At 43.0% G+C, this 27,061-nt stretch overlaps 1 pseudogene; it reads right to left on the bottom strand.

Annotated features, from left to right (window-relative positions):
* LOC123993928 overlaps positions 1-25,557 on the bottom strand; it is a 37,209-nt pseudogene extending 11,652 nt beyond the window's left edge.
* Positions 25,558-27,061: the final 1,504 nt, after the last annotated feature.

Genomic DNA, 27,061 nt, shown 5'->3' with positions numbered 1-27,061 from the left:
AAAACATCCTAAAGATTGATTCTATACATCGTTTGACATGTTTCTAAAGGACTGTAACAGAACTTTTCAAGTTTTTGTCTGGATGAGGTGCCTGCGCCTCATGAAGATGGATTACTGGGCTGAACACGCTAACAACAAGTGGCTATTTGGACATAAATGATGGAACTTTATGGAACAAATCCGTCATTTATTGTCGAACTGGGATTCCTTGGAGTGCCTTCTGATGAAGATCATCAAAGGTAAGTTAATATTTATGGTGTCGTGTCTAACTTTGTTGATTCCAAAATGGCGGATATCCCTCTGGCTGTTTGAGTTCTGAGCGCCGTTTTCAGATTATGCTTTTTCCGTAAAGTTTTTTTGAAATCTGACACAGCGGTTGCATTAACCTCTTGCTCCTACCTTACACGCAGGCGTCCCATCTAGACATCTGGAAATGCAAATGCGCTACGCTAAATGCTAATAGTACTAGTTAAAACTCAAACGTTCATTAAAATACACTTGCAGGGTATTGAATTAAAGCTACACTCGTTGTGAATCCAGGCAACAAGTCAGATTTTTAAAATGCTTTTCGGCGAAAGCATGAGAAGCTATTATCTGATAGCATGTAACACCCCAAAAGACCCACAGGGGACGTAAACAAAATAATTAGCATAGTCGTCGCTACACAAACCGCACAAATAAAATATAAAACATTCATTACCTTTGACGATTTTCTTTGTTGGCACTCCTAGATGTCCCATAATCACTATTGGGTCTTTTTTTCGATTAAATCGGTCCATATATAGCCTAGATATCGATCTATGTAGACTGTGATAAACGGAAAAAAATAGCGTCTTATAACGTAACGTCATTTTTTTTAATTAAAAAAGTTGACGATAAACTTTCACAAAACACTTCGAAATACTTTTGTAATGCAACTTTAGGTATTAGTACACGTTAATAAGCGACCAAATTGATCACGAGGCGATGTATATTCTTTAGCTGTCCGTCTGGAAATAATGTCCGGGTAAATCTCAACCAAAATATCCGGTCAGAGACCTGAACAAATGGCTTGTCTCTTCTTCGTTTGACCAAGAAACAAAGCCTAGGCAAATGATAAGACTGTTGATATCGTGTGGAAGCTGTAGGTATTGCAACCTCAGCCCCATTTATTGTGGTTCGCCTTTATCAATGGGTTGAAGTGGCGGATGGATATATATTTCCATTTTCAGTGATCAGATTTTCCTGCACTTTTCGATGAAACGCACGTTCTGTTATAGTCACAGCCGTGATTTAACCAGTTTTATAAACGTCTGAGTGTTTTCTATCCACACATACTAATCATATGCATATACTATATTCCTGGCATGAGCAGCAGGGCGCTGAAATGTTGCGCGATTTTTAACAGAACATTCGAAAAAGTAGGGGGTAGGAGTAACAGGTTAAGGGGAAGTCTATCTTTAATTCTGTGAAAAACACTTGTATCTTTTATCAATGTTTATTATGAGTATTTCTGCAAAATCACAGGATGTTTTGGAATCAAAACGTTACTCCACGTAAGGAACCAACTGAGCCAACAAAATCACGTAAACTGAGATTTTTGGATATAAATATGCATATTATCAAACAAAACATACATGTATTGTGTAACATGATGTCCTATGAATGTCATCTGATGAAGATCAAAGGTTAGTGATGAATTGCTTTTATATTTCTGCTTTTTGTGACTCCTATCTTTGGCTGGAAAAATGGCTGTGTTTTTTCGACTTGGCTATGACCTAACATAATCATATGTTGTGCTTTAGCTGTAAAGCATTTTTGAAATCGGACACGATGGGTAGATTAACAAGATGTTTATCTTTCATTTGCTGTATTGGACTTGTTAATGTGTGAAAGTTACATATTTCTAAAAAAATATTTTTGAATTTCAGCGGAATGTTGTCGAGGAAGGTTAACAACAAGATTACCTTTAAAACTATATAAGAGACATGTATGTTTTATGAGATTTCTGTTGTTTTGAATTTGGCGCCCTGCACTTTCACTGGCTGTTGTCATATCGATCCCATTAACGGGATTACAGTTGCAGTTTTAAGGTCTTACCACGGGAGAAGGCCACGGAGCCGACCAGCAGCTGGAGGACGCCGCCTGCCACCACAGCCCAGGGCAGGACCAGCACGCCAGCGGGGCCCGGTCCCCCATGGACGCCGTGATGGAGAAGACAGCGAGGACAGAGCAGGCGTGACCTAACACCTCTGCGTCAGCATACCTGGAGTAGCCAAGGTAGGGAGCTTGGCTGTGTCTGTCGTGGGGACGGAGAGTCAGGCTGCTGACACGCGTCACCAGGGCCTTGAACACGCCCTCCCCCGTAGGAATCCTTTTGGCCGAGACGTTGTTGTAGGAGGTGACCAGTAACATCACGGCTGACACAACAAAGATGGCTGCCTGGACGCCCTGTGCCCCAGACTGGAAGGAGAGGGAGGGCTGGGCTGCGAGGGCGATAGTATACGCCACGTAGAACATCTGGTAGAGACCCTCAGCTAGACTCTTCTGACAGCTGAACAGAGCCAGGATGAAGAATAGAACAGCGAAGACAACGGGAAAGGGGATAGGGGAGGAGGGGTGGATGGAGAAGGCTGTGAGAAGAGCGCTGTAGCCCTCAGCAAAGCGCAGGATGGAGGTGAAGCCGTAGAAGGTGGCGGTCAGGGAGTCCATGGATCTGTAGGAGAGGACACACACAACTAGCTGGAATACAGCAGCCGTCCAAAGCCAAGGGACGTGACCCGGGGCGAGTTGAGGAACCACAGCCAGTAGGGGGCAGGCTATTACACTAGCAGACAGTAGATTCATCACCAGGCCTACAGGCACCACGTCGTTACAGTCCTCTGGAGTTCTGACCCCTGACCCCTGACCCCCTGCCCTTGTTCTCAGCCCTGTACCAGGAGCCTCCACCCTTCCCTGGGTGATAAAGGAGAGCAGGCGGCCACAGCCAAAGTAAGCCCCCACCAGGGTGACCAGCAGGTAGCAGGCGGCCGTGGCAGACTGGCCGAACCCCGGGGAGGAGAGGCCGGCGATCTGGTGCCCACACGCCAGGCTGATAGACAGGGAGATGATTAACAGGACCACCTGCAATACAACAATACAACTTTATTTTCCATACGTTACAGCAAACAATGTCAAATGTGTCTTTTATTCGATTCTCAACTCCACTCAAATTGATAGACAGCTAGCTAGCTAGCTATATAGATAGAAAGATACAGATGTAGGATCCTAATTTAATCACTCTGTTATTGTTGCGAATTTTCCTGCACAACAGGATTCACCTAACTTCACAGAAAACCTGCATCAACACTTGGTTATGTTAGAGTTTTTCTCAATCGCTTTGGCTCAATTTTCGAATGACAATTATTTTATCCAAAACAATAAGTTCAAATCTCTGAACAATTAGTCTCTTGCTCACACCAGATTTGAATTTCTTATTAATTTAAGCAAATTGCATGTGTTTTGGCACGTGTGCAAAAGAGTAAGTACAATTGTCTACAATTTGCATAATAACTACATGCACATGACTGATCAAAACCGATGAGTTGATTCTCAGTGAAATTGTCATAATCTTCACAAATTCTAAACATTATTTCATCGCGTGAGCCATCACATGCAAAATTATCCATTAAATTATCAAAATCTGTCAGGCATACATTAATATTCCATAAATATCTATGACATGGAATGTTTGATGTCTGCTAAATTGGCAAATTACCTGCCAGGTGACAAAGTAATGAAATAGTTATCACAATCTTACTAATCAACCAATCAAGTTTGGAAGCATAACACCCAACTTCTCCTGGCCTTCCTAAATACACTTTACAGAGACCTAATACCAGAACACCAAAGAGGTTTAGCTACAACAGATTTACCAAAGTATGTAATTATGTGGGATAATGTCAGTTCCACTGAACCCACAGCACAATCACTATAATTTTTGAACACGGAGGAACATCACAAACAGGAACAGCAGTTACATGCTCGTGGAAGAGAAATAAGGAGATGTGAAAGAAGGCATGATGATGTTGTTAGGGGAAGACTTAATAGAGGAAGAGGTAAAAGGCAACGAATAAGAGTCCCTGATGAAATCAGAGCCTAAATTGTAGACCATGTCATAAACCATGGTCTGACAATGGAAGAGGCTGGTCGGAGAGCACAGCCTAATGTAAACAGGTTCACAGTGTCATCAGTGCAAACATTCCGTAGGGAAAACAACATCTCATTCACAACAATACAGCAACTATTGTAAAGGTAAATGCAAGTCTGAAAATCACAATGTACCGTAAGATATGTATGAGGAAAATACAGTAATACAGTACAATTTGAATACAATATACTATCTGTAAAATGATCTCTTTGTGAATCCTACATGTCATATATAGGACTGCACAATGAACTCATACTGGTGGCAGAGCAGCTCTACATGTCACATATAGGACTGCACAACGACCTCTACATGTCATATATAGGACTGCACAATGACCTCTACATGTCATATATAGGACTGCACAACGACCTCTACATGTCATATATAGGACTGCACAACGACCTCGTGCTGATGGCAGAGCAGTTCTACATGTCATATATAGGACTGCACAATGACCTCTACATGTCATATATAGGACTGCACAACAACCTCATACTGGTGGCAGAGCAGCTCTACATGTCATATATAGGACTGCACAATGACCTCATGTTGATGACAGAGCAGCTCTACATGTCACATATAGGACTGCACAACAACCTCTACATGTCATATATAGGACTGCACAATGACCTCTACATGTCATATATAGGACTGCACAATGACCTCATGCTGATGACAGAGCAGCTCTACATGTCATATATAGGACTGCATAACGACCTCATGCTGGTGGCAGAGCAGCTCTACATGTCATATATAGGTCTGCACAACAACCTCATGTTGATGACAGAGCAGCTCTACATGTCATATATAGGTCTGCACAACAACCTCATGTTGATGACAGAGCAGCTCTACATGTCATATATAGGACTGCACAACGACCTCTACATGTCATATATAGGACTGCACAATGACCTCATGCTGATGGCAGAGCAGCTCTACATGTCATATATAGGACTACACAACGACCTCATGCTGATGGCAGAGCAGCTCTACATGTCATGTATAGGACTGCACAATGACCTCATGTTGATGACAGAGCAGCTCTACATGTCATATATAGGACTGCACAACGACCTCTACATGTCATATATAGGACTGCACAACGACGTCATGCTGGTGACAGAGCAGCTCTACATGTCATATATAGGACTGCACAACGACATCATGTTGATGACAGAGCAGCTCCACATGTCATATATAGGACTGCACAATGACCTCATGCTGATGGCAGAGCAGCTCTACATGTCATATATAGGACTGCACAATGACCTCATGCTGATGGCAGAGCAGCTCTACATGTCATATATAGGACTGCACAACGACCTAATGTTGATGACAGAGCAGCTCTACATGTCATATAGGACTAAGACTACATGTCATATAAAGACTGACCTCTACATGTCATATATAGGACTGCACAATGACCTCATGTTGATGACAGAGCAGCTCTACATGTCATATATAGGTCTGCACAACGACCTCATGCTGATGGCAGAGCAGCTCTACATGTCATATATAGGACTGTACAACGATCTCATGCTGGTGACAGAGCAGCTCTACATGTCATATATAGGACTGCACAACGACCTCATGCTGGTGGCAGAGCAGCTCTACATGTCATATATAGGACTGCACAGCGACCTCATGTTGATGACAGAGCAGCTCTACATGTCAGATATAGGACTGCACAACAACCTCATGCTGGTGACAGAGCAGCTCTACAAGTCATATATAGGACTGCACAACAACCTCATGCTGGTGACAGAGCAGCTCTACAAGTCATATATAGGACTGCACAACGACCTCATGCTGGTGACAGAGCAGCTCTACAAGTCATATATAGGACTGCACAACGACCTCATGCTGGTGACAGAGCAGCTCTACAAGTCATATATAGGACTGCACAACAACCTCATGCTGGTGACAGAGCAGCTCTACAAGTCATATATAGGACTGCACAACGACCTCATGCTGGTGACAGAGCAGCTCTACATGTCATATATAGGACTGCACAACAGAGATGTCCTCATGCTGGTGACAGAGCAGCTCTACAAGTCATATATAGGACTGCACAACAACCTCATGCTGGTGACAGAGCAGCTCTACAAGTCATATATAGGACTGCACAACGACCTCATGCTGGTGACAGAGCAGCTCTACATGTCATATATAGGACTGTACAACGACCTCATGTTGATGACAGAGCAGCTCTACATGTCATATATAGGTCTGCACAACAACCTCATGCTGGTGGCAGAGCAGCTCTACATGTCATGTATAGGACTGCACAATGACCTCATGTTGATGACAGAGCAGCTCTACATGTCCTATATAGGACTGCACAACGACCTCTACATGTCATATATAGGACTGCACAACAACCTCATGTTGATGACAGAGCAGCTCTACATGTCATATATAGGACTGCACAACGACCTCTACATGTCATATATAGGACTGCACAATGACCTCTACATGTCATATATAGGACTGCACAACGACCTCTACATGTCATATATAGGACTGCACAACGACCTCATGCTGATGGCAGAGCAGCTCTACATGTCATATATAGGACTGCACAACGACCTCTACATGTCATATATAAGACTGCACAATGACCTCTACATGTCATGTATAGGACTGCACAACGACCTCACGTTGATGACAGAGCAGCTCTACATGTCATTTATAGGACTGCACAACGACCTCTACATGTCATATATAGGACTACACAACGACCTCTACATGTCATATATAGGACTGCACAACGACCTCGTGCTGATGGCAGAGCAGCTCTACATGTCATATATAGGACTGCACAACGACCTCATGATGACAGAGCAGCTCTACATGTCATATATAGGTCTGCACAACAACCTCATGCTGGTGGCAGAGCAGCTCTACATGTCATATATAGGACTACACAACGACCTCTACATGTCATATATAAGACTGCACAACGACCTCTACATGTCATATATAGGACTGCACAATGACCTCACGTTGATGACAGAGCAGCTCTACATGTCATATATAGGACTGCACAACGACCTCTACATGTCATATATAGGACTACACAACGACCTCTACATGTCATATATAGGACTGCACAACGACCTCGTGCTGATGGCAGAGCAGCTCTACATGTCACATATAGGACTGCACAACGACCTCATGATGACAGAGCAGCTCTACATGTCATATATAGGTCTGCACAACGACCTCTACATGTCATATATAGGACTGCACAACAACCTCATGTTGATGACAGAGCAGCTCTACATGTCCTATATAGGACTGCACAACGACCTCTACATGTCATATATAGGACTGCACAACAACCTCATGTTGATGACAGAGCAGCTCTACATGTCATATATAGGACTGCACAACGACCTCTACATGTCATATATAGGACTGCACAATGACCTCTACATGTCATATATAGGACTGCACAACGACCTCTACATGTCATATATAGGACTGCACAACGACCTCATGCTGATGGCAGAGCAGCTCTACATGTCATATATAGGACTGCACAACGACCTCTACATGTCATATATAAGACTGCACAATGACCTCATGTTGATGACAGAGCAGCTCTACATGTCATGTTTTGTCTTATATTGTCTTGTCATTATGCTTTCCCTTCTGTTCGTTTCCCCCTGCTGGTCTTTTTAGGTTCGTTCCCTTTTTTCTCTCTCCCTCCCTCTCGCTCTTCTCTCTATCGTTCCGTCCCTGCTCCCAGCTGTTCCTATTCCCCTACTCAATCATCTAATCTTTTCACACCTGTTCCGTATCTTGCCCTCTGATTAGAGTCCCTATTTCTCCCCTTGTTTTCCGTTTCTGTCCTGTCGGATCCTTGTATATTGTTCACCGTGCTGTGTCTTTGTCTCGCCTTGTCGTGTCGTGTTTCCCTCAGATGCTGCGTGTGAGCAGGTGTCTGAGTCTGCTACGGTCGGTGCCTTCCCGAGGCAACCTACAGGTTATGGTCGAGTCTCCAGTCAGTCCTCGTCACCACGAGTGGAATTAGTTTTTTATGCTTTGTTTACCGCTCCGATTTGTCTAGGAGTATTGCATATTTCCTTTACTGGAATAAAGACTCTGTTTTCGCCAAGTCGCTTTTGGGTCCTCATTCACCTGCATAACAGAAGGATCCGACCAAGAATGGACCCAGCGACTATGGATTCTCTCTACTCTACTCTCGAGTTCCAGGGAGCGATGCTCGGCAGACACGAGCAGGAATTGTCAGCTGCTCGGCATGCCGTTGAGACCCTGGCCGCTCAGGTCTCCGACCTCTCAGGACAGTATCAGAGTCTTCGTCTCGTGCCACCAGCTACTTCCGGGTCTTCCGAGCCTCCGGAACCTAGGGTTAATAACCCACCATGTTATTCTGGGCAGCCCACTGAGTGCCGCTCCTTTCTCACCCAGTGTGATATAGTGTTCTCTCTCCAACCCAACACATACTCAAGAGAGAGAGCTCGGATTGCCTACGTCATATCACTCCTTACTGGTCGGGCTCGGCAGTGGGGCACAGCTATCTGGGAGGCAAGCGCTAAGTGCACTAACGATTATCTGAACTTTAAAGAGGAGATGATAAAGGTTTTTGATCGTTCAGTTTTTGGGAAAGAAGCTTCCTGGTCCCGGTCTTCCCTATGTCAAGGTAATCGATCCATAACGGATTACTCTATAGAGTTTCGCACTCTTGCTGCCTCCAGTAACTGGAACGAGCAGGCGTTGCTCGCTCATTTTCTGGAGGGACTCCACGCTAAGGTTAAGGATGAGATTCTCTCTCGGGAGGTTCCATCCAGCGTGGATTCTTTGATTGAACTCGCTATTCGCATTGAACAACGGGTAGACCTTCGTCACCGAGCTCATAGAAGAGAGCTCGCGTTAACTGTGTCTCCCCTCTCTCCGACACTACCATCTTTCCCCACTGACTCTGGTGTTGAGCCCATGCAGCTGGGGGGTATTCGCATTTCGACTAAGGAGAGGGAACGGAGAATCACCAACCGCCTCTGTCTCTATTGCGGTTCCGCTGGTCATTTTGTCATTTCATGTCCAGTTAAAGGCCAGAGCTCATCAGTAAGTGGAGGGCGACTGATAAGCACTACTAGACGGTCCTCTCCGTCAAGTACCTGTACTACCTTACCGGTCCATCTACGCTGGACCGGATCGGCAGCTTCCTGCAGTGCATTAATAGACTCTGGGGCGGAGGGCTGTTTTATGGACGAAGCCTGGGCTCGGGAACATGACATTCCTCTCAGACAGTTAGGGGAGCCCACGGTCATGTTCGCCTTGGATGGTAGTCCTCTCCCCAGTATATTATGTGAAACACTACCTTTAACCCTCACTGTATCTGGTAACCATAGTGAGACCATTTCTTTTTTGATTTTTTGTTCACCTTTTACACCTGTTGTTTTGGGTCATCCCTGGCTAGTGTGTCATAATCCTTCTTTTGATTGGTCTAGTAATTCTATCCTTTCCTGGAACGATTCTTGTCATGTGAAGTGTTTAATGTCTGCTATTTCTCCTGTTTGTTCTGTCCCCTCTTCTCAGGAGGAACCTGGTGATTTGACAGGAGTGCCGGAGGAATATCATGGTCTGCGCACGGTCTTCAGTCGGTCCAGAACCAACTCCCTTCCTCCTCACCGGTCGTATGATTGTTGTTCTGATCTCTTCAAGAAGCGTTTTGCATCCGCTCCTATCCTTGTTGCACCTGACGTCACTAAACAGTTTATTGTTGAGGTTGACGCGTCGGGGGTGGGCGTGGGAGCCATTCTGTCCCAGCGCTCCGATACTGACGATGGGGTCCACCCTTGTGCGTATTTTTCTCATCGCCTGTCACCGTCGGAACGTAACTATGATGTGGCTAACCGCGAACTGCTCGCCATCCGTTTAGCCCTAGGCAAATGGCGACAGTGGTTGGAGGGGGTGACCGTTCCTTTTGTCGTTTGGACTGACCAAAGGAACCTTGAGTACATCCGTTCTGCCAAACGACTGAATGCGCGTCATGCTCGTTGGGCGTTGTTTTTCGCTCGTTTCGAGTTCGTTATTTCTTATTGCCCGGGTACTAAGAACACCAAGCCTCATGCTTTATCCCGTCTCTTTAGTTCTTCTGTGGCTTCTACCGATCCCGAGGGGATCCTTCCTGTTGGGCGTGTTGTCGGGTTGACAGTCTGGGGAATTGAAAGACAGGTTAAGCAAGCACTCACGCACACTGCGTCGCCGCGCGCTTGTCCTAGTAACCTTCTTTTCGTTCCTGTTTCTACTCGTCTGGCTGTTCTTCAGTGGGCTCACTCTGCCAAGTTAGCTGGCCATCCCGGCGTTCGAGGTACTCTTGCTTCTATTCGCCAGCGCTTTTGGTGGCCTACTCAGGAGCGTGACACGCGCCGTTTCGTGGCTGCGTGTTCGGACTGCGCGCAGAATAAGTCTGGTAATTTTTTTCTGCTTCTGCTCCTGGTCTTGCTGGGTCTCAGTCTGTTCCCTGCCACCGCATCTCTCCTGGTCTTGTTCCTGCCCTTGCTGTGTCTCAGTCTGTCCCTAGTTGTTACTCTCCTGGCCTGTTTGGTCTTGTTTGCTCTAAAGCTTTCAGTTCTCTACCCGTGTCTCATTTTTTTTTTTTTTTTTTTAGAATAGTACCCTAGTTTCCCTTTTTATCGTTTTCCGTTACGGTCCTGAGGAGAGGAGTTGGGTTCTTTCTCGGGACGTGCTGGACCGTTTGTGATCTATGATTTCCTCCGTTGCCGCCAGTGTTCCTCCTCGAGAGCGCCAGGAGGCGCTCGGTGAGTGGGGGGTACTGTCATGTTTTGTCTTATATTGTCTTGTCATTATGCTTTCCCTTCTGTTCGTTTCCCCCTGCTGGTCTTTTTAGGTTCGTTCCCTTTTTTCTCTCTCCCTCCCTCTCTCTCTTCTCTCTATCGTTCCGTCCCTGCTCCCAGCTGTTCCTATTCCCCTACTCAATCATCTAATCTTTTCACACCTGTTCCGTATCTTGCCCTCTGATTAGAGTCCCTATTTCTCCCCTTGTTTTCCGTTTCTGTCCTGTCGGATCCTTGTATATTGTTCACCGTGCTGTGTCTTTGTCTCGCCTTGTCGTGTCGTGTTTCCCTCAGATGCTGCGTGTGAGCAGGTGTCTGAGTCTGCTACGGTCGGTGCCTTCCCGAGGCAACCTACAGGTTATGGTCGAGTCTCCAGTCAGTCCTCGTCACCACGAGTGGAATTAGTTTTTTATGCTTTGTTTACCGCTCCGATTTGTCTAGGTGTATTGCATATTTCCTTTACTGGAATAAAGACTCTGTTTTCGCCAAGTCGCTTTTGGGTCCTCATTCACCTGCATAACACTACATGTCATATATAGGTCTGCACAACAACCTCATGCTGGTGGCAGAGCAGCTCTACATGTCATGTATAGGACTGCACAATGACCTCATGTTGATGACAGAGCAGCTCTACATGTCCTATATAGGACTGCACAACGACCTCTACATGTCATATATAGGACTGCACAACAACCTCATTTTGATGACAGAGCAGCTCTACATGTCATATATAGGACTGCACAACGACCTCTACATGTCATATATGACTGCACAATGACCTCTACATGTCATGTATAGGACTGCACAACGACCTCACGTTGATGACAGAGCAGCTCTACATGTCATATATAGGACTGCACAACGACCTCTACATGTCATATATAGGACTACACAACGACCTCTACATGTCATATATAGGACTGCACAACGACCTCGTGCTGATGGCAGAGCAGCTCTACATGTCATATATAGGACTGCACAACGACCTCATGATGACAGAGCAGCTCTACATGTCATATATAGGTCTGTACAACAACCTCATGCTGGTGGCAGAGCAGCTCTACATGTCATATATAGGACTACACAACGACCTCTACATGTCATATATAAGACTGCACAACGACCTCTACATGTCATATATAGGACTGCACAATGACCTCTACATGTCATATATAGGACTGCACAATGACCTCATGCTGATGGCAGAGCAGCTCTACATGTCATATATAGGACTGCACAACGACCTCATGCTGATGGCAGAGCAGCTCTACATGTCATATATAGGACTGCACAACGACCTAATGTTGATGACAGAGCAGCTCTACATGTCATATATAGGACTGCCCAACGACCTCTACATGTCATATATAAGACTGCACAACGACCTCTACATGTCATATATAGGACTGCACAATGACCTCATGTTGATGACAGAGCAGCTCTACATGTCATATATAGGTCTGCACAACGACCTCATGCTGATGGCAGAGCAGCTCTACATGTCATATATAGGACTGCACAACGACCTCTACATGTCATATATAGGACTGCACAACTGACCTCTGGTGACAGAGCATGTCATATATAGGACTGCACAACGCTCTACATGTCATATATAGGACTCTACATGTCATGTATATAGGACTGGACTGCACATGTCGATCTCATGCTGGTGACAGAGCAGCTCTACATGTCATATATAGGACTGCACAACGACCTCATGTTGATGACAGAGCAGCTCTACATGTCATATATAGGACTGCACAACAACCTCATGCTGGTGGCAGAGCAGCTCTACATGTCATATATAGGACTGTACAACGATCTCATGCTGGTGACAGAGCAGCTCTACATGTCATATATAGGACTGCACAACAACCTCATGCTGGTGGCAGAGCAGCTCTACATGTCATATATAGGACTGCACAGCGACCTCATGTTGATGACAGAGCAGCTCTACATGTCAGATATAGGACTGCACAACAACCTCATGCTGGTGACAGAGCAGCTCTACAAGTCATATATAGGACTGCACAACGACCTCATGCTGGTGACAGAGCAGCTCTACAAGTCATATATAGGACTGCACAACGACCTCATGCTGGTGACAGAGCACCTCTACATGTCATATATAGGACTGCACAACGACCTCATGCTGGTGACAGAGCACCTCTACATGTCATATATAGGACTACACAACGACCTCTACATGTCATATATAAGACTGCACAATGACCTCATGCTGGTGACAGAGCAGCTCTACATGTCATATATAGGACTGCACAACGACCTCATGCTGGTGACAGAGCACCTCTACATGTCATATATAGGACTGCACAACGACCTCATGTTGATGACAGAGCAGCTCTACATGTCATATATAGGTCTGCACAACGACCTCATGCTGGTGGCAGAGCAGCTCTACATGTCATGTATAGGACTGCACAATGACCTCATGTTGATGACAGAGCAGCTCTACATGTCCTATATAGGACTGCACAACGACCTCTACATGTCATATATAGGACTGCACAACAACCTCATGTTGATGACAGAGCAGCTCTACATGTCATATATAGGACTACACAACGACCTCTACATGTCATATATAAGACTGCACAATGACCTCATGCTGGTGACAGAGCAGCTCTACATGTCATATATAGGACTACACAACGACCTCTACATGTCATATATAGGACTGTAATTGTGTGGAATAATGTCAGCTTCCATCGAACCAACATTGTTAGGGAAAGGTTTGCTGCACAGAATTGCAATGGAGTTGTTCCACCATCCTCCCCATTCCTGAATCCAATAGAAGAGTTTTGTTCAGCATGGAGGTGGAAAGTATATGACTATCAGGCACGAGATCAGATGTCTCTGTTAGATGCCATGAATGTTGCTTCTGAGGACATCACAGGCGATCTTTGCAGAGGATGGTTGAGCCACGCAAGGAGACTTTTCCCCCTGTGCATCACAAGGGAAAACATCAGATGTGATGTTGACGAAAATCTCTGGCCAGACCAACAAGAGTGACAGGATGTCCACCAAGAAGATAGGTACTTGTAGTGTTACATACTGTGAGGAGGTACAATTTATTATTTTTTACAGAACTACCGCAGGTTTTTTCATTGTTGCAGGTTTTTTTTGGGGGGGGGGTCATTTTGTGGCTAATTTGCTGTTCACTATATATTTACATGTAAGAAATGTGAATTTTCTGTTACAAAAATGGACTGTTTACATACAAATGTGTATATCCTTTTTCTATGTACTACAGTATTGTACAGTTTTGACTTTTCCCAGGAAACTTTTCCTTACTGTTGAAATTGATATCTAAAACGCTCAGTGTGATACACAATAGCATTCAGCGAGACGAAACTGACCTTCTGGTATAGCACAGTAAGCAGTCAGTGTCAACAAATAAGTTGAACAAAACTGAAATTTGTACATAACAAACGTTTCCAGGGTTGACTGCCATGGTGAAAAAACATCGAAACATTTTGACCAATACGGCTCACACAATGACAAAACTTTTAATTTTGGCGGCATTGGCCAATTTACTGTCACAATAACTAGGTTTTGAAGCATGAGTTAAATGTTTTGGGTGAGTTACTACATTTTGCAGACATGCAATAGAGTTGTGATGTCCCATAAAACAGTGGTGACAATTGCACTTACAGTTCAGAGAATTTTAAGACTGTTTAAAAAAATGAGCCAAAGCGATTGAGAAAAACAAACAATAATGCACTTTTCATGCAGCCTAATGTTGGCCAGCTAATAGCCTAACCACCGATAAAGGAACATTACATCGGCGGAACTATTTAAATGGACTAAATGTTAAAATCCTGTTGCTGCAGAGTTATTTCCCTGCAGCAAAACTGGTCAAATTAAGAGTGTACATCTGTAGATATATATGTAGATAGATACTGTAGATAATTACACACACCTCTCTCTGGAGGACAGATACTGTAGCCAGTATGAGGAAGGCCAGGGTGAAGGCTGCTAGGCCAGGGACCAAAGAGGACCTCAGCTCTGTAGTCCCCACCATCCCCTCCCCAACGAGCAGGTAGACCAGTCCAGACCCACACCACAAGGCTGACACGGTCAGACACACACTGGAGAACAACTGGGACTGGGACAGGCTGCGACGCACCCCTAGTGGGAGGGAGGGAGGGAGGGAGGGAGGGAGGGAGGGAGGGAGGGAGGGAGGGAGGGAGGGAGGGAGGGAGGGAGGGAGGGAGGGAGGGAGGGAGGGAGGGAGGGAGGGAGGGAGGGAGGGAGGGAGGGAAAAACATTTATTGATCTCTGGCTGATACCACGTTCAAACACACAGTCAATACAATGAAATCATGAATGCATGCCTTAGTCCACGTTAGCATAGTTGATGGTGCTCTGCCATTTCATGGATGCTAGAATTCAAATTGTTCGCCTAATATTTGTTTATTTGACAAAACAAGAAATGTATAGTGTAGAGAATCATTGTACCATCTAAACCACTGTGAAATATATGTTCAATATATTGCATTTAAAGCTGTTTGACGCTGGTGAACAAAACCGAAAGAAAGAGACGCAACAACAAAACTCAAGAAATGGAAGCATAGAAATAGTGCACATAGAAAGGGTAACAGAGTATGGTTAACATTTATATGAGTAATAAACAGTAGGTAGGCTACCAGAGTATGCCAAAAGGGAAGCGATGATGAGCAGCAGCACCCCCAGTGCAGTATGGGGGATGAAGTCTTTTTCAGGAGAGCTGCCATAGTTATTCACCAACAGCAGCAGAGAACCTGTAGGGGAAACCAACAGAAAAGGTGAAAGTACAGCAGGCTTTAGACCAAACCAACTCAGAAAAAAAGCCAATTGTTTGACAAGAACCCATGAACACAGCTCCAAGTTTCTGTACCGCAACTTGACTGAAGCACCTGACCACTTTCACTCAAATCCACAATGGGGGAGCAAACATGTTGCCTTGTGATTGGTCAACGTGCGCACAATTAGTAGCCTATGGCCTATGGTCGAATTCGTGTAAGACTATATGCGTGTGCATTGTATTGCATTCAAACTTTGGTTGGCTAGGCTACCTAGGCCTTTTCAATCAAAAATGATTGACAGGAAAAATGTAATCAACTAAAAGTGATGACATACAGTACCAGTCAAAAAGGGTCTTTATTTTACTATTTTCTCCATTGTAGAATAATAGTGAAGACATCAAAAATATGAAATGGAATCATGTAGTTACAAAAAAGTGTTAAACAATTCCAAATATATTTTATATTTGAGATTCTTCAAAGTAGCCACAAAGCCACAAAGTAGCCACCTTGATGACAGCTTGCACTCTCTTGGCATTCTCTCAATCAGCTTCTTGAGGAGTGCTTTTCCAACAGTCTTAAATGAGTTCCCACATATGCTGAGCACTTGTTGGCTGCTTTCCTTCCCTCTGCAGTCCAACTCATCCCAAACCATCATAATTGGTTTGAGGTTGGGTGATTATGGAGGCCAGGTCATCTGATGCAGCACTCCATCACTCTCCTTCATGGTAAAATAGCCCTTACACAGCCTGGAGGAGTGTTGGGTCATTGTCCTGTTGAAAAATAAACGATAGTCCCACTAAGCGCAAACCAGATGGAATGGTGTATCACTGAAGAATGCTGTGGTAGCCATGCTGCTTAAGTGTGCCTTAAATTCTAAATGAATGTGTCACCAGTAAAGCACTCCCACACCATCACACCTCTTCCTCCATGATTCACAGTGGGAACCACACATGCAGAGATCCGTTCACCTATTCTGCATCCCACAAAGACACGGCGGTTGGAAAAATAAACTCATCAGACCAAATGACAGATTTCCACCTGTCTAATGTCCATTGCTTGTGTTTCTTTGCCCAACCAAGTCTCTTCTTATTATTGGTGTCCTTTAGTAGCGGTTTCTTTGCAGCAATTTGACCACAAAGGCCTGATTGATTCAGTCTCCTCTTAACAGTTGATGATGAGATGTGTCTGAGATGTCTCTGTAAAGCATTTATTTGGGCTGCAATTTCTGAGGTTGAAAACTCAAATTAACTTATGCTCTGCAGCAGAGGTAGCTCTGTGTCTTCCATTCCTGTGGCCGTCCTTATGAGAGACAGTTTCATCATAGTGCTTTGTGGTTTTTGCGCCTGCACTTCGAGAAACTTTCAAAGTTCTTGAAACGTTCCGCATTGACTGACCTTCATGTCTTAAAGTAATGATGGACTGTCGTTTCTCTTTGCTTATTTGAGCTGTTCTTGCCATAATATGGACTTGGTCTTTTACCAAATAGGGCTAGCATCTGTTAACCAACCCTACCATGTCACAACACAACTGATTGGCTCAAATGCATTAAGAAGGAAAGCAATTCCACAAATGAACTTTTAACAAGATACACCTGTTAATTGAAATGTATTCCTAATAAGAGAATTATGTTCTCCAGGTACAGCACCAAATGTAATTATATTACTCTCAGTCTGCAAACCAGAATTTGTAAGATACAGGTCGAATGAAACAGACGGTGGCCCAGCTAAATAGTCAAAAAGGTTTATTCACGGAACGTTCTGAAGTCAAGAATACAAAACAATTCATTTTATACTGACTTCTCACGCCCACACAGCCATACGCACACACACACACACAAACAGATGCACATACACACATACCCACACACACATGCACACAAACAGACACACACACACATGTCCTGCTACGCACATGTAACGGATGTGAAACGGCTAGCTTAGTTAGCGGTGTGCGCTAAATAGCGTTTCAATCGGTTACGTCACTTGCTCTGAGACCTTGAAGTAGTGTTTTTAGTGACTTTGTCCTTGAGACGTACTCCCAGTTCTCTCCCAAATCTCTAGTCAGGTCGGCACCAAGCTCAGACAGTCTGTTTAAAATACCATAAAGGCATATTGTTTTACCCTAATTATGACTAGGACTACACATTTATTGATTATGATTTCATACATTCTAATCAATTCAATACAAGTATATGTTTCAGGGCAGAATATTCTAATCATTCAATTAACAGACAATTCTCACCTATCAATTCCAGGTGAAAACCTCATGAAGCTGGTTGAGAGAATGCCAAGCGTGTGCAAATCTGTTATCAAGGCAAAGGGAGGCTACTTTGAAGAATCTCAAATCTAAAACATATTTTGATTTGTTGAACCCTTTTTTGATAACTACATGATTCCATGTGTTATTTCATAGTTTTGTCTTCACTATTATTCTACAATTTAGAAAATAGTGAGAATAAAGAAAAACCCTGGAATGAGTAGGTGTGTCCAAACTTTTGACTGGTACAGTAGATTAAACTGTGTTAATGCACCAGTAATTGTTTTATTATAGATTTATATAGGCCTATGATGCAGCCCTGTTAGTTCTATTGTCTAATCACAGTTGTCTCGGTGTCTGTGTAATGGAAACCCCTGTTAGTCTTGTTTTAAAATGCTATACATATGAACAAGTACATCAAGTAGTTCAGACAGAGTTCTCACTCTCCCTAGGGCCAGGAGTTTTTTCAGGAGTTATTTTATTACTATGTGACCTGGTTAGTACAACTCTGGTCCTATCATTTCCAAAAGGAACCCTTTTACAACTGATTACTCACTTTGTCATATAGAGGTCGACCGATTCATCGGAATGGCCGATTAATTAGGGCCGATTTCAAGTCTTCATAACAATCGGAAATCTGTATTTTTGGACACCGATTTGGCTGATTTTATTTTATATATATATATATATATATATATATATATATATATACACCTTTATTAACTAGGCAAGTCAGTTAAGAACACATTCTTATTTTCAATGACGGCCTAGGAACGGTGGGTTTACTGCCTTGTTCAGGTGTCACAAACGACAGATTTTTACCTTGTCAGCTCGAGGATTCAATCTTGCAACCTTACAGTTAACTAGTCCAATGCTCTAACCACCTGCCTCTAATTGCACTCCATGAGGAGACTGCCTGTTACGCGAATCCAGTAAGAAGTGCTAGCTAGCATTAAACTTATCTTATAAAAACAATCAATCAATCAAAATCACTAGTTAACTGCACATGGTTGATGATATTACTAGTTTATCTAGTGTGTCCTGCGTTGCATATAATCGATGCGGTGCGCATTTGTGAAAAAGGACTGTCGTTGCTCCAACGTGTACCTAACCATAAACAGCAATGCCTTTCTAAAAATCAATACACTAGTATATATTTTTAAACCTGCATATTTAGTTAATATTGCCTGCTAACATTAATTTCTTTTAACTAGGTAAATTGTGTCACTTCTCTTGCAACAGAGTCAGAGTATATGCAGCAGTTTGGGCCGCCTGGCTAGTTGCGAACTGTGTGAAGACTATTTACTTCCTAACAAAGACAGCCAACTTCGCTAAACGGGGGATGATTTAACAAAAACATATTTGCGAAAAAAGCACAATCTTTGCACGATTGTACCTAACCATAAACATCAATGCCTTTCTTAAAATCAATACACAGAAGTATATATTTTTAAACCTGCATATCAGGCAATATTAACCAGGTGAAATTGTGCCACTTCTCTTGCGTTCATTGCACGCAGAGTCAGGGTATATGCAACAGTTTGGGCTGCTTGGCTCGTTGCGAACTAATTTGCCAGAATTTTAAGAAATTATGACATAACATTGAAGGTTGTACAATGTCATCACGTTGGCCTGTGGGTAAGGTTTATGACCCTCCCCATAAATACCTTTCTCCCTTCCCTCTCTCTTGACTCTACAGAGGGACTCTTGAATAGCCTTTGTTAAACATAGAGAGTCTGGGAACATCAAACAAGTGGAGGGAAAGGATCCATATTTCGATAATAGAACCAGTTGAAAATATGCGTTGGTGTCATGTTTTGTCTTATATTGTCTTGTCATTTTGCTTTCCCTTCTGTTCGTTTTCCCCCTGCTGGTCTTTTTAGGTTCGTTCCCTTTTTTCTCTCTCCCTCCCTCTCTCTCTTCTCTCTATCGTTCCGTTCCTGCTCCCAGCTGTTCCTATTCCCCTAATCAATCATCTAATCTTTTCACACCTGTTCCGTATCTTGCCCTCTGATTAGAGTCCCTATTTCTCCCCTTGTCTTCCGTTTCTGTCCTGTCGGATCCTTGTATATTGTTCACCGTGCTGTGTCTTTGTCTCGCCCTGTCGTGTCGTGTTTCCCTCAGATGCTGCGTGTGAGCAGGTGTCTGAGTCTGCTACGGTCGGTGCCTTCCCGAGGCAACCTACAGTTTATGGTCGAGTCTCCAGTCTGTCCTCGTCACTACGAGTGGAATTAGTTTTTATGCTTTGTTTACCGCTCCGATTTGTCTAGGAGTATTGCATATTTCCTTTACTGGAATAAAGACTCTGTTTTCGCCAAGTCGCTTTTGGGTCCTCATTCACCTGCATAACAGATGGTACTTAATGAATATGATGTCAGTTCGGTTGTCATCTGAGACATTATGATTGATGACAGGACGACCTAAACTGTATCTGGGAAAGTATACACATTATAGTTATCAGATTCACATGGAATTGTTGTGCAATTCAAATGTTTAAATATACAATTATTTGTGAAAAGATTAAATGTAATTTTAGCTTCCAAATGAGAGATTTGGGTTTTCATAAGGTTAGGGCTCTGCTCAATCAGTGGACCGCCCCTGTGAAAAGACATGGGTTATAAACTATGAAACACACCCTTCTCCCTCCACTATATAAGCCCTTGATGAAAATGTAACATCTGTTCCGGGTACATTAGGACTACGGTCCGATGTCAGAGGGATTCAGATAATAACTACAGAACGAAGCCAACCTCAGCGTGAGCTTTGGTTGCGAATGGTATGAACTTTGAACACTTATTCGCTACAGAAGTGATACCTCCTAGCCGTTGAGTTAGCAGCGGCCGCTGTAAACGTGGGCTAGGAGAGGACAGACAGAGTATCCCGTCTACCACACAACGACGACACTACAACGTTTCCCGTTCACCACCAGAGACACTCTTCAAAGGACAAATGACTCTGTTGGGCAACATGGCCTTCCATCTACCACCAACCTATTGAAGCGCAGCTCAGAGTAAATACTTATTGCATTTTCCTTTTCCAAATGGGCGGTAATATAGAATGCATAAGATTCTGCATTTACGATAGAGTAGCTGCCTACGGCCCGATAGACATCACTTCTCCCTTTGTTCTTCAGTCTTCCCGCTCTTTCACTCAAACTCAGACCCATTTTCTTTGTGTAACCAGCTGTCATATCTGTTCCATCCGCTAGGGACGTTTTCCTTTATGACATAATTTGTAATCAAGGTATAATTCAATCTGTGTATATGTAATTCTGTGTGATTAGTTAGGTATTTAGTAAATAAATAATTAAACCTAATTTTGTATTGCTGATTCAACTTGTTAGCCAGGTTTCGTGAAGATAACCAAGAATTTACAAGAATTTATAAGGTGACGATTAATATTGACTGCTATTGATGTAAAATATTACTAGGTCTTTAAGAGTTTATTCGGAAGATAACTGCTCTATAAATATTATTTTGTGGTGCCCCGACTTTCTAGTTAATTACATAAAACATGATCAGCTCAATCAGGTAATATTAATTACAGGGAAAGGATTTTATAGAATAGCATGTCATACACTTAATCTGGCATAGCCAAAGACACGACAACAATGTAACTGCAATATTTAGACGTAGGGATGCCACCCCTTAGATAAAATACGGGACGGTTCCGATTTTCACTGAAATAATAAACGTTTTGTTTTCAAAATGATAGTTTCCGAATTCGACCATATTAATGAACAAAGGCTCGTATTTCTGTGTGTTATTATGTTATAATTAAGTCTATGATTTGATATTTGATAGAGCAGTCTGACTGAGCGATGTTAGGCAGCAGCAGGCTCGTAAGCATTCATTCAAACAGCACTTTCGTGCATTTTGCCAGCAGCTCTTCGCAATGCTTCAAGCATTGAGCTGTTTATGATTTCAAGCCTATCAACTCCCAAGATTAGGCTGGTGTAACCAATGTGAAATGGCTAGCTAGTTAGCGCGGTCCGCGCTAATAGCGTTTCAAACGTCATTCGCTCTGTGACTTGGAGTAGTTGTTCCCCTTGCTCTGCAAGGGCCACGGATTTTGTGGAGCGATGGGTAACGATGCTTCGAGGGTGGCTGGGTTCGAGCCCAGGTAGGGGCGAGGAGAGGGACGGAAGCTATACTGTTACACTGTCAATAGTGAAGTGCCTATAAGAACATCCAATAGTCAAAGGTATATGAAATACAAATGGTATAGAGAGAAATCGTCCTATAAATACTATATTAACTACAACCTAAAACCTCTTACCTTGGAATATTGAAGTCTCATGTTAAAAGGAACCACCAGCTTTCATATGTTCTCATGTTCTGAGCAAGGACCATAAACGCTAGCTTGTTTTACATGGCACATATTGCACTTTTACTTTCTTCTCCAACACTTTGTTTTTGCATTTTTTAAATCAAATTGAACATGTTTCATTACTTATTTGAGGCTAAATTTATGTTTATTGATGTATTGTATTAATTTAAAATAAGTGTTCATTCATTATTGTTGTAATTGTCATTATTACAAATACATAAATATAATCCGCTTTTTTTGGTCCTCCAATAATCGGTATGTTCATTTCTCTACCATAAGCTGCCTCCTACGTAGTTTTAGAGAATTTGGCAGTAAGTCCAACAAGCCTCACAACCGCAGACCACGTGTAACCATGCCACTCCAGGACCTCTACATCTGGCTTCTTCACCAGAGGTATCGTCTGTAACCAGCCACCCGGCAGCTGATGAAACTGGGGGTTTGTGCAACCAAAGAATTTCAGACAGTGTGTATGGCGTTGTGTGGGCGAGCGATTTGCTGATGTCAACATTATGAACAGAGTGCCCCATGGTGGTGGGGTTATGGTATGGGCAGGCATAAGCTACGGACAACGAACACAATTGCATTTTATTGATGGCAATTTTCATGCAGATTTCCGTAACGAGATTGGAATGCTGCCGCGGTCATCCCCCTCTTCAAAGGTGGTGACACCCTAGAACCAAACTGTTACAGACCTATATCCATCCTGCCCTGCCTATCTAAAGTCCTCGAAAGCAAAGTTAATAAACAGATCATTGACCATTTCGAATCCCACCGTACCTTCTCCGCTGTGCAATCTGGTTTCTGAGCCGGTCATGGGTGCACCTCAGCCCCGCTCAAGGTACTAAACGACATCATAACCGCCATCGATAAAAGACAGTACTGTGCAGCCGTCTTCATCGACCTGGCCAAGGCTTTCGACTCTGTCAATCACCGTATTCTTATCGGCAGACTCAATAGCCTTAGTTTTTCTAATGACTGCATCACCTGGTTCACCAACTACTTTGCAGACAAAGTTCAGTGTGTCAAATCGGAGGGCATGTTGTCCGGACCTCTGGCAGTCTCTATGGGGGTACCACTGGGTTCAATTCTCAGGCTGACTCTTTTCTCTGTATATATCAATGATGTCGCTCTTGCTGCGGGCGATTCCCTGATCCACCTCTACGCAGACGACACCATTCTGTATACTTCTGGCCTTCCTTGGACACTGTGCTATCTAACCTCCAAACAAGCTTCAATGCCATACAACACTCCTTTCGTGGCCTCCAACTGCTCTTAAACGCTAGTAAAACCAAATGCATGTTTTTCAACTGTTCGCTGCCCACACCCGCCCGCCCGATTAGCATCACCACCCTGGACGGTTCCGACCAAGAATATGTGGACAACTATAAATACCTAGGTTTCTGGTTAGACTGTAAACTCTCCTTCCAGACTCGTATTAAACATCTCCAATCCAAAATCAAATCTTGAATTGGCTTCCTATATCACAGTGCCGTCCGTTTTGTTACCAAATCACCTTATACCACCCACCACTGCGACCTGTATGCTTTAGTCGGCTGGCCCTCGCTACATATTCGTCGCCAGACCCACTGGCTCCAGGTATTTGCTGATAGTTGCTGGTTGAAAATACAACCAACAAAGGATGTCTTAATCAGCGGGTTTAGTATAAATGAATAGACCAGTTCCAAACCTCTCTGCTAATAACAGCTAGTTTTCAGGTTAGGCTACATTTCCCCCCCATCAGGCTCTTCTTCTCTGGTGAATTGATCACACTGTGGTTAATGCACCACTTTGTTGCCCTTCCACTCCCCACTCAACATTTTTGCATGAGAATGTATTTTTTTGCAAAGAAAAACTCGTTTTGTTTCGTTTTGATCACTTTAATGGAAAACTATTACAGTAAGGTATTTAGTTGTTACCCAGAGATGATTTGATATTGTGATAAGTTGTTTTTTTACAGCTGCATTGGGCCTTTAAAATTAAGAAAATTTATTTTAAATGCTAAAAATACATCTAGTTGGATGAGCCGACTACGCCTCTGCTCCAATTTATTTCAGAGAAACCTGGGCGCGGTTTGCACTCCAGTTTAGCGGGAAAGGAGAGTATAGCTCCAAGTCCTATGTTAGTCTACTGAAATTGTTTGCTAATCATTTATTGTTTTTTTGATCACCTGGCTAATGCGGCATCCTCCAGAGCAGGCTCAACTCGCCCGGCTGCCATGCCATAAATTGTCCATCACTTACTTAACAATGCAGATTAACCAGAAATATCAGTTGTATGTTTACTGGAATTCTTTACAGTTATGTTGTTTTCAGTAATAAAAAAATCACCTGGGGCAACTTTAGAGCAAGCTCAACTTTCCAAATACCCAGTTCACTTGCCCCAGGCAATAGGACAACTCTTAAAGTCCCTGAAACAACCAGTAGTTTTACCCTCAGAAGGAAATAAATCCCCACTCTGGGACCTGTGGTGCCATCTCTGCTCATGTCTCTTATTAAGCCATTTTGAGAAAACCAAATAAAAGAATAGCGAATTAATTAATCATCTACATTAATGTATACTATAATACATATACTATCGTCGCTGTCTGATGAAAAGCTCGTATTTCCAAAACAGAAACTTTGTAGGATTTCTTTCACTCCATATTTTCCCAATAACAAACATGTCACTATTTTTGAATAAATGTTCTTGGTCCAAGAGTCATGAAATGTTCAGAGTACATTGAGTTGAGTTACTTCAAATAAATGTACAAAAGATTGAATTGCAACAACGGAGTTCATCAGACAGCGACTATATAAACCTTCACAAAAATGTGTGATCACAATATGAGACATATTAGGATAATCCAAATAAAACGAAAAATAACAACAAATAAAAGTTCCCACTCCTTTTCTTATCGAATGTGATTCGATTGTCGATCAGTGAACTATTATGAAGTCGTCAATAGTTGGTTATCCATGCTAGGTATTGTTTTATGATACAATTCTCATAGCTCAATAAACTCAATAATATATCGCAATACATGACTACTTCTTTAGACGGCTTAAGGCTATAAAAAAGTATTGGAAATAGAAATAATCAGTCAGAATTCAAAATCTTCGTCTGGACTTACCGCCGGAGATCCCGAGGATACCCACGGAGAAATGCAGCGACTCCAGCTCAGCCATCACCCGAGGATCTGATGCACGCGCCACGGAGCGCTGAGGTTATAAATACATTTCCGGTTTTCCTACGTCACTCTACCTGTTACAAGACACTGCTGGAGGATAGTCGGGAAAGTTACCTCATAAACAACAACATCCGGACAACAAGAGATCCTTTTTGTCAGAACTATTCAGGAAGTTCTGCCTCGTGAAATGAGTTCTATTTTCCAATGCCGTACACTCATGGATATGCACATCGGTGAACGCCTATCTTGACATGCATTAAATAAACCGACATTTCAAAGCTAGACACATCCTTCTTATCTATGAAAATTATGAACATCTGAAGTTGCAGAAATTTACCCTAGACACCTTTTTTTAATATTGTCTTTTGAAGGGGCAATCTGCGATTGCTACATCCATTTTTAGACTTTTAAATTAATGATATATAGCCATTGATTCTTCAGGAATATAGGCTAATTTATACATGTTTTATACGTTTTAATTCAGCTGTAACCCCATCAAAACCAAAAATATATGCTTGTTTTTCTCTATTGTTTGTAAACAACCTATTTTAAGAGTTCATTCCAAAACTCTATTTATACATTTTCAGAAAAGTTGGTAAATTATCTTTTATTGTTTGAAGAAATTATTAAAGAGATTGTTGTGTTTTTACATGATCTAATCGTGGCATGGGGTTGTTCAATGACAGGCATATATTGTATTTGTTTAAAATATATCACTTGATGGTTTCATTTCAGAGAGACAAATAATCATGTTTTTTTGCAAAACGCGTCACTGCCGTCCCTGGTTCGTATCCAGGCTGTATCACAACCGTCCGTGACCGTGAGTTCCATAGGGTGGTGCACAATTTGCCCAGCATCGCCCGGGTTAGGGGAGGATTTGGCCGGGGGGGGGCTTTACTTGGCTCATTGCACTCCAGTGACTCCTTGTGGTGGGTCGGGCACCTGCAGGCTGACTTCAGTTGTCTATTGTTTCCTCCGACACATTGGAGCAGCTGGCTTCCGGGTTAAGTGTGCGAGTGTTAAGAAGCATGGTTAGGTGGTTCATGTTTCGGAGGACGCATGACTTGATCTTCACCTCCATAGCCCATTGGGGAGTTGCAGCAATGAGACAAGATAGAAATTAGTGGGTAAAAAAAAATATTCAATACATCTTCATGTAAAACATTTGCATTCTACATTTGAGTCATTTTGCAGATGCAGAGCGATCTTAAGATAGCTAGGTGAGAAAACCACATATCACAGGACATCACAGGGCATGAACATTCCATTCCATCTAAACAATGGATATTTTGCATTTTGCAAAAATGTTTACAAAAAAAAATCATACACGTCTAAAATCTATGAATAATAAAGCAATATTTTAGCTAAACGATTGATGTTCTTCAGATCACTGTACCCACCTTCCGACCAAAGCTCAGACTTTCCAAAAAGCAGGCAAGGCCAGCAATACAGGTGGCTTGATGGCTCCCTGTTAAGGTACCAGACCGAGGTAAAATTGGTTTTA

Source organism: Oncorhynchus gorbuscha, linkage group LG13 (assembly GCF_021184085.1).
Source record: "Oncorhynchus gorbuscha isolate QuinsamMale2020 ecotype Even-year linkage group LG13, OgorEven_v1.0, whole genome shotgun sequence".
Taxonomy (NCBI): domain Eukaryota; kingdom Metazoa; phylum Chordata; class Actinopteri; order Salmoniformes; family Salmonidae; genus Oncorhynchus; species Oncorhynchus gorbuscha.
Note: the sequence above shows the minus strand (reverse complement) of the source record. Positions and strands in the feature narration are given on the sequence as shown.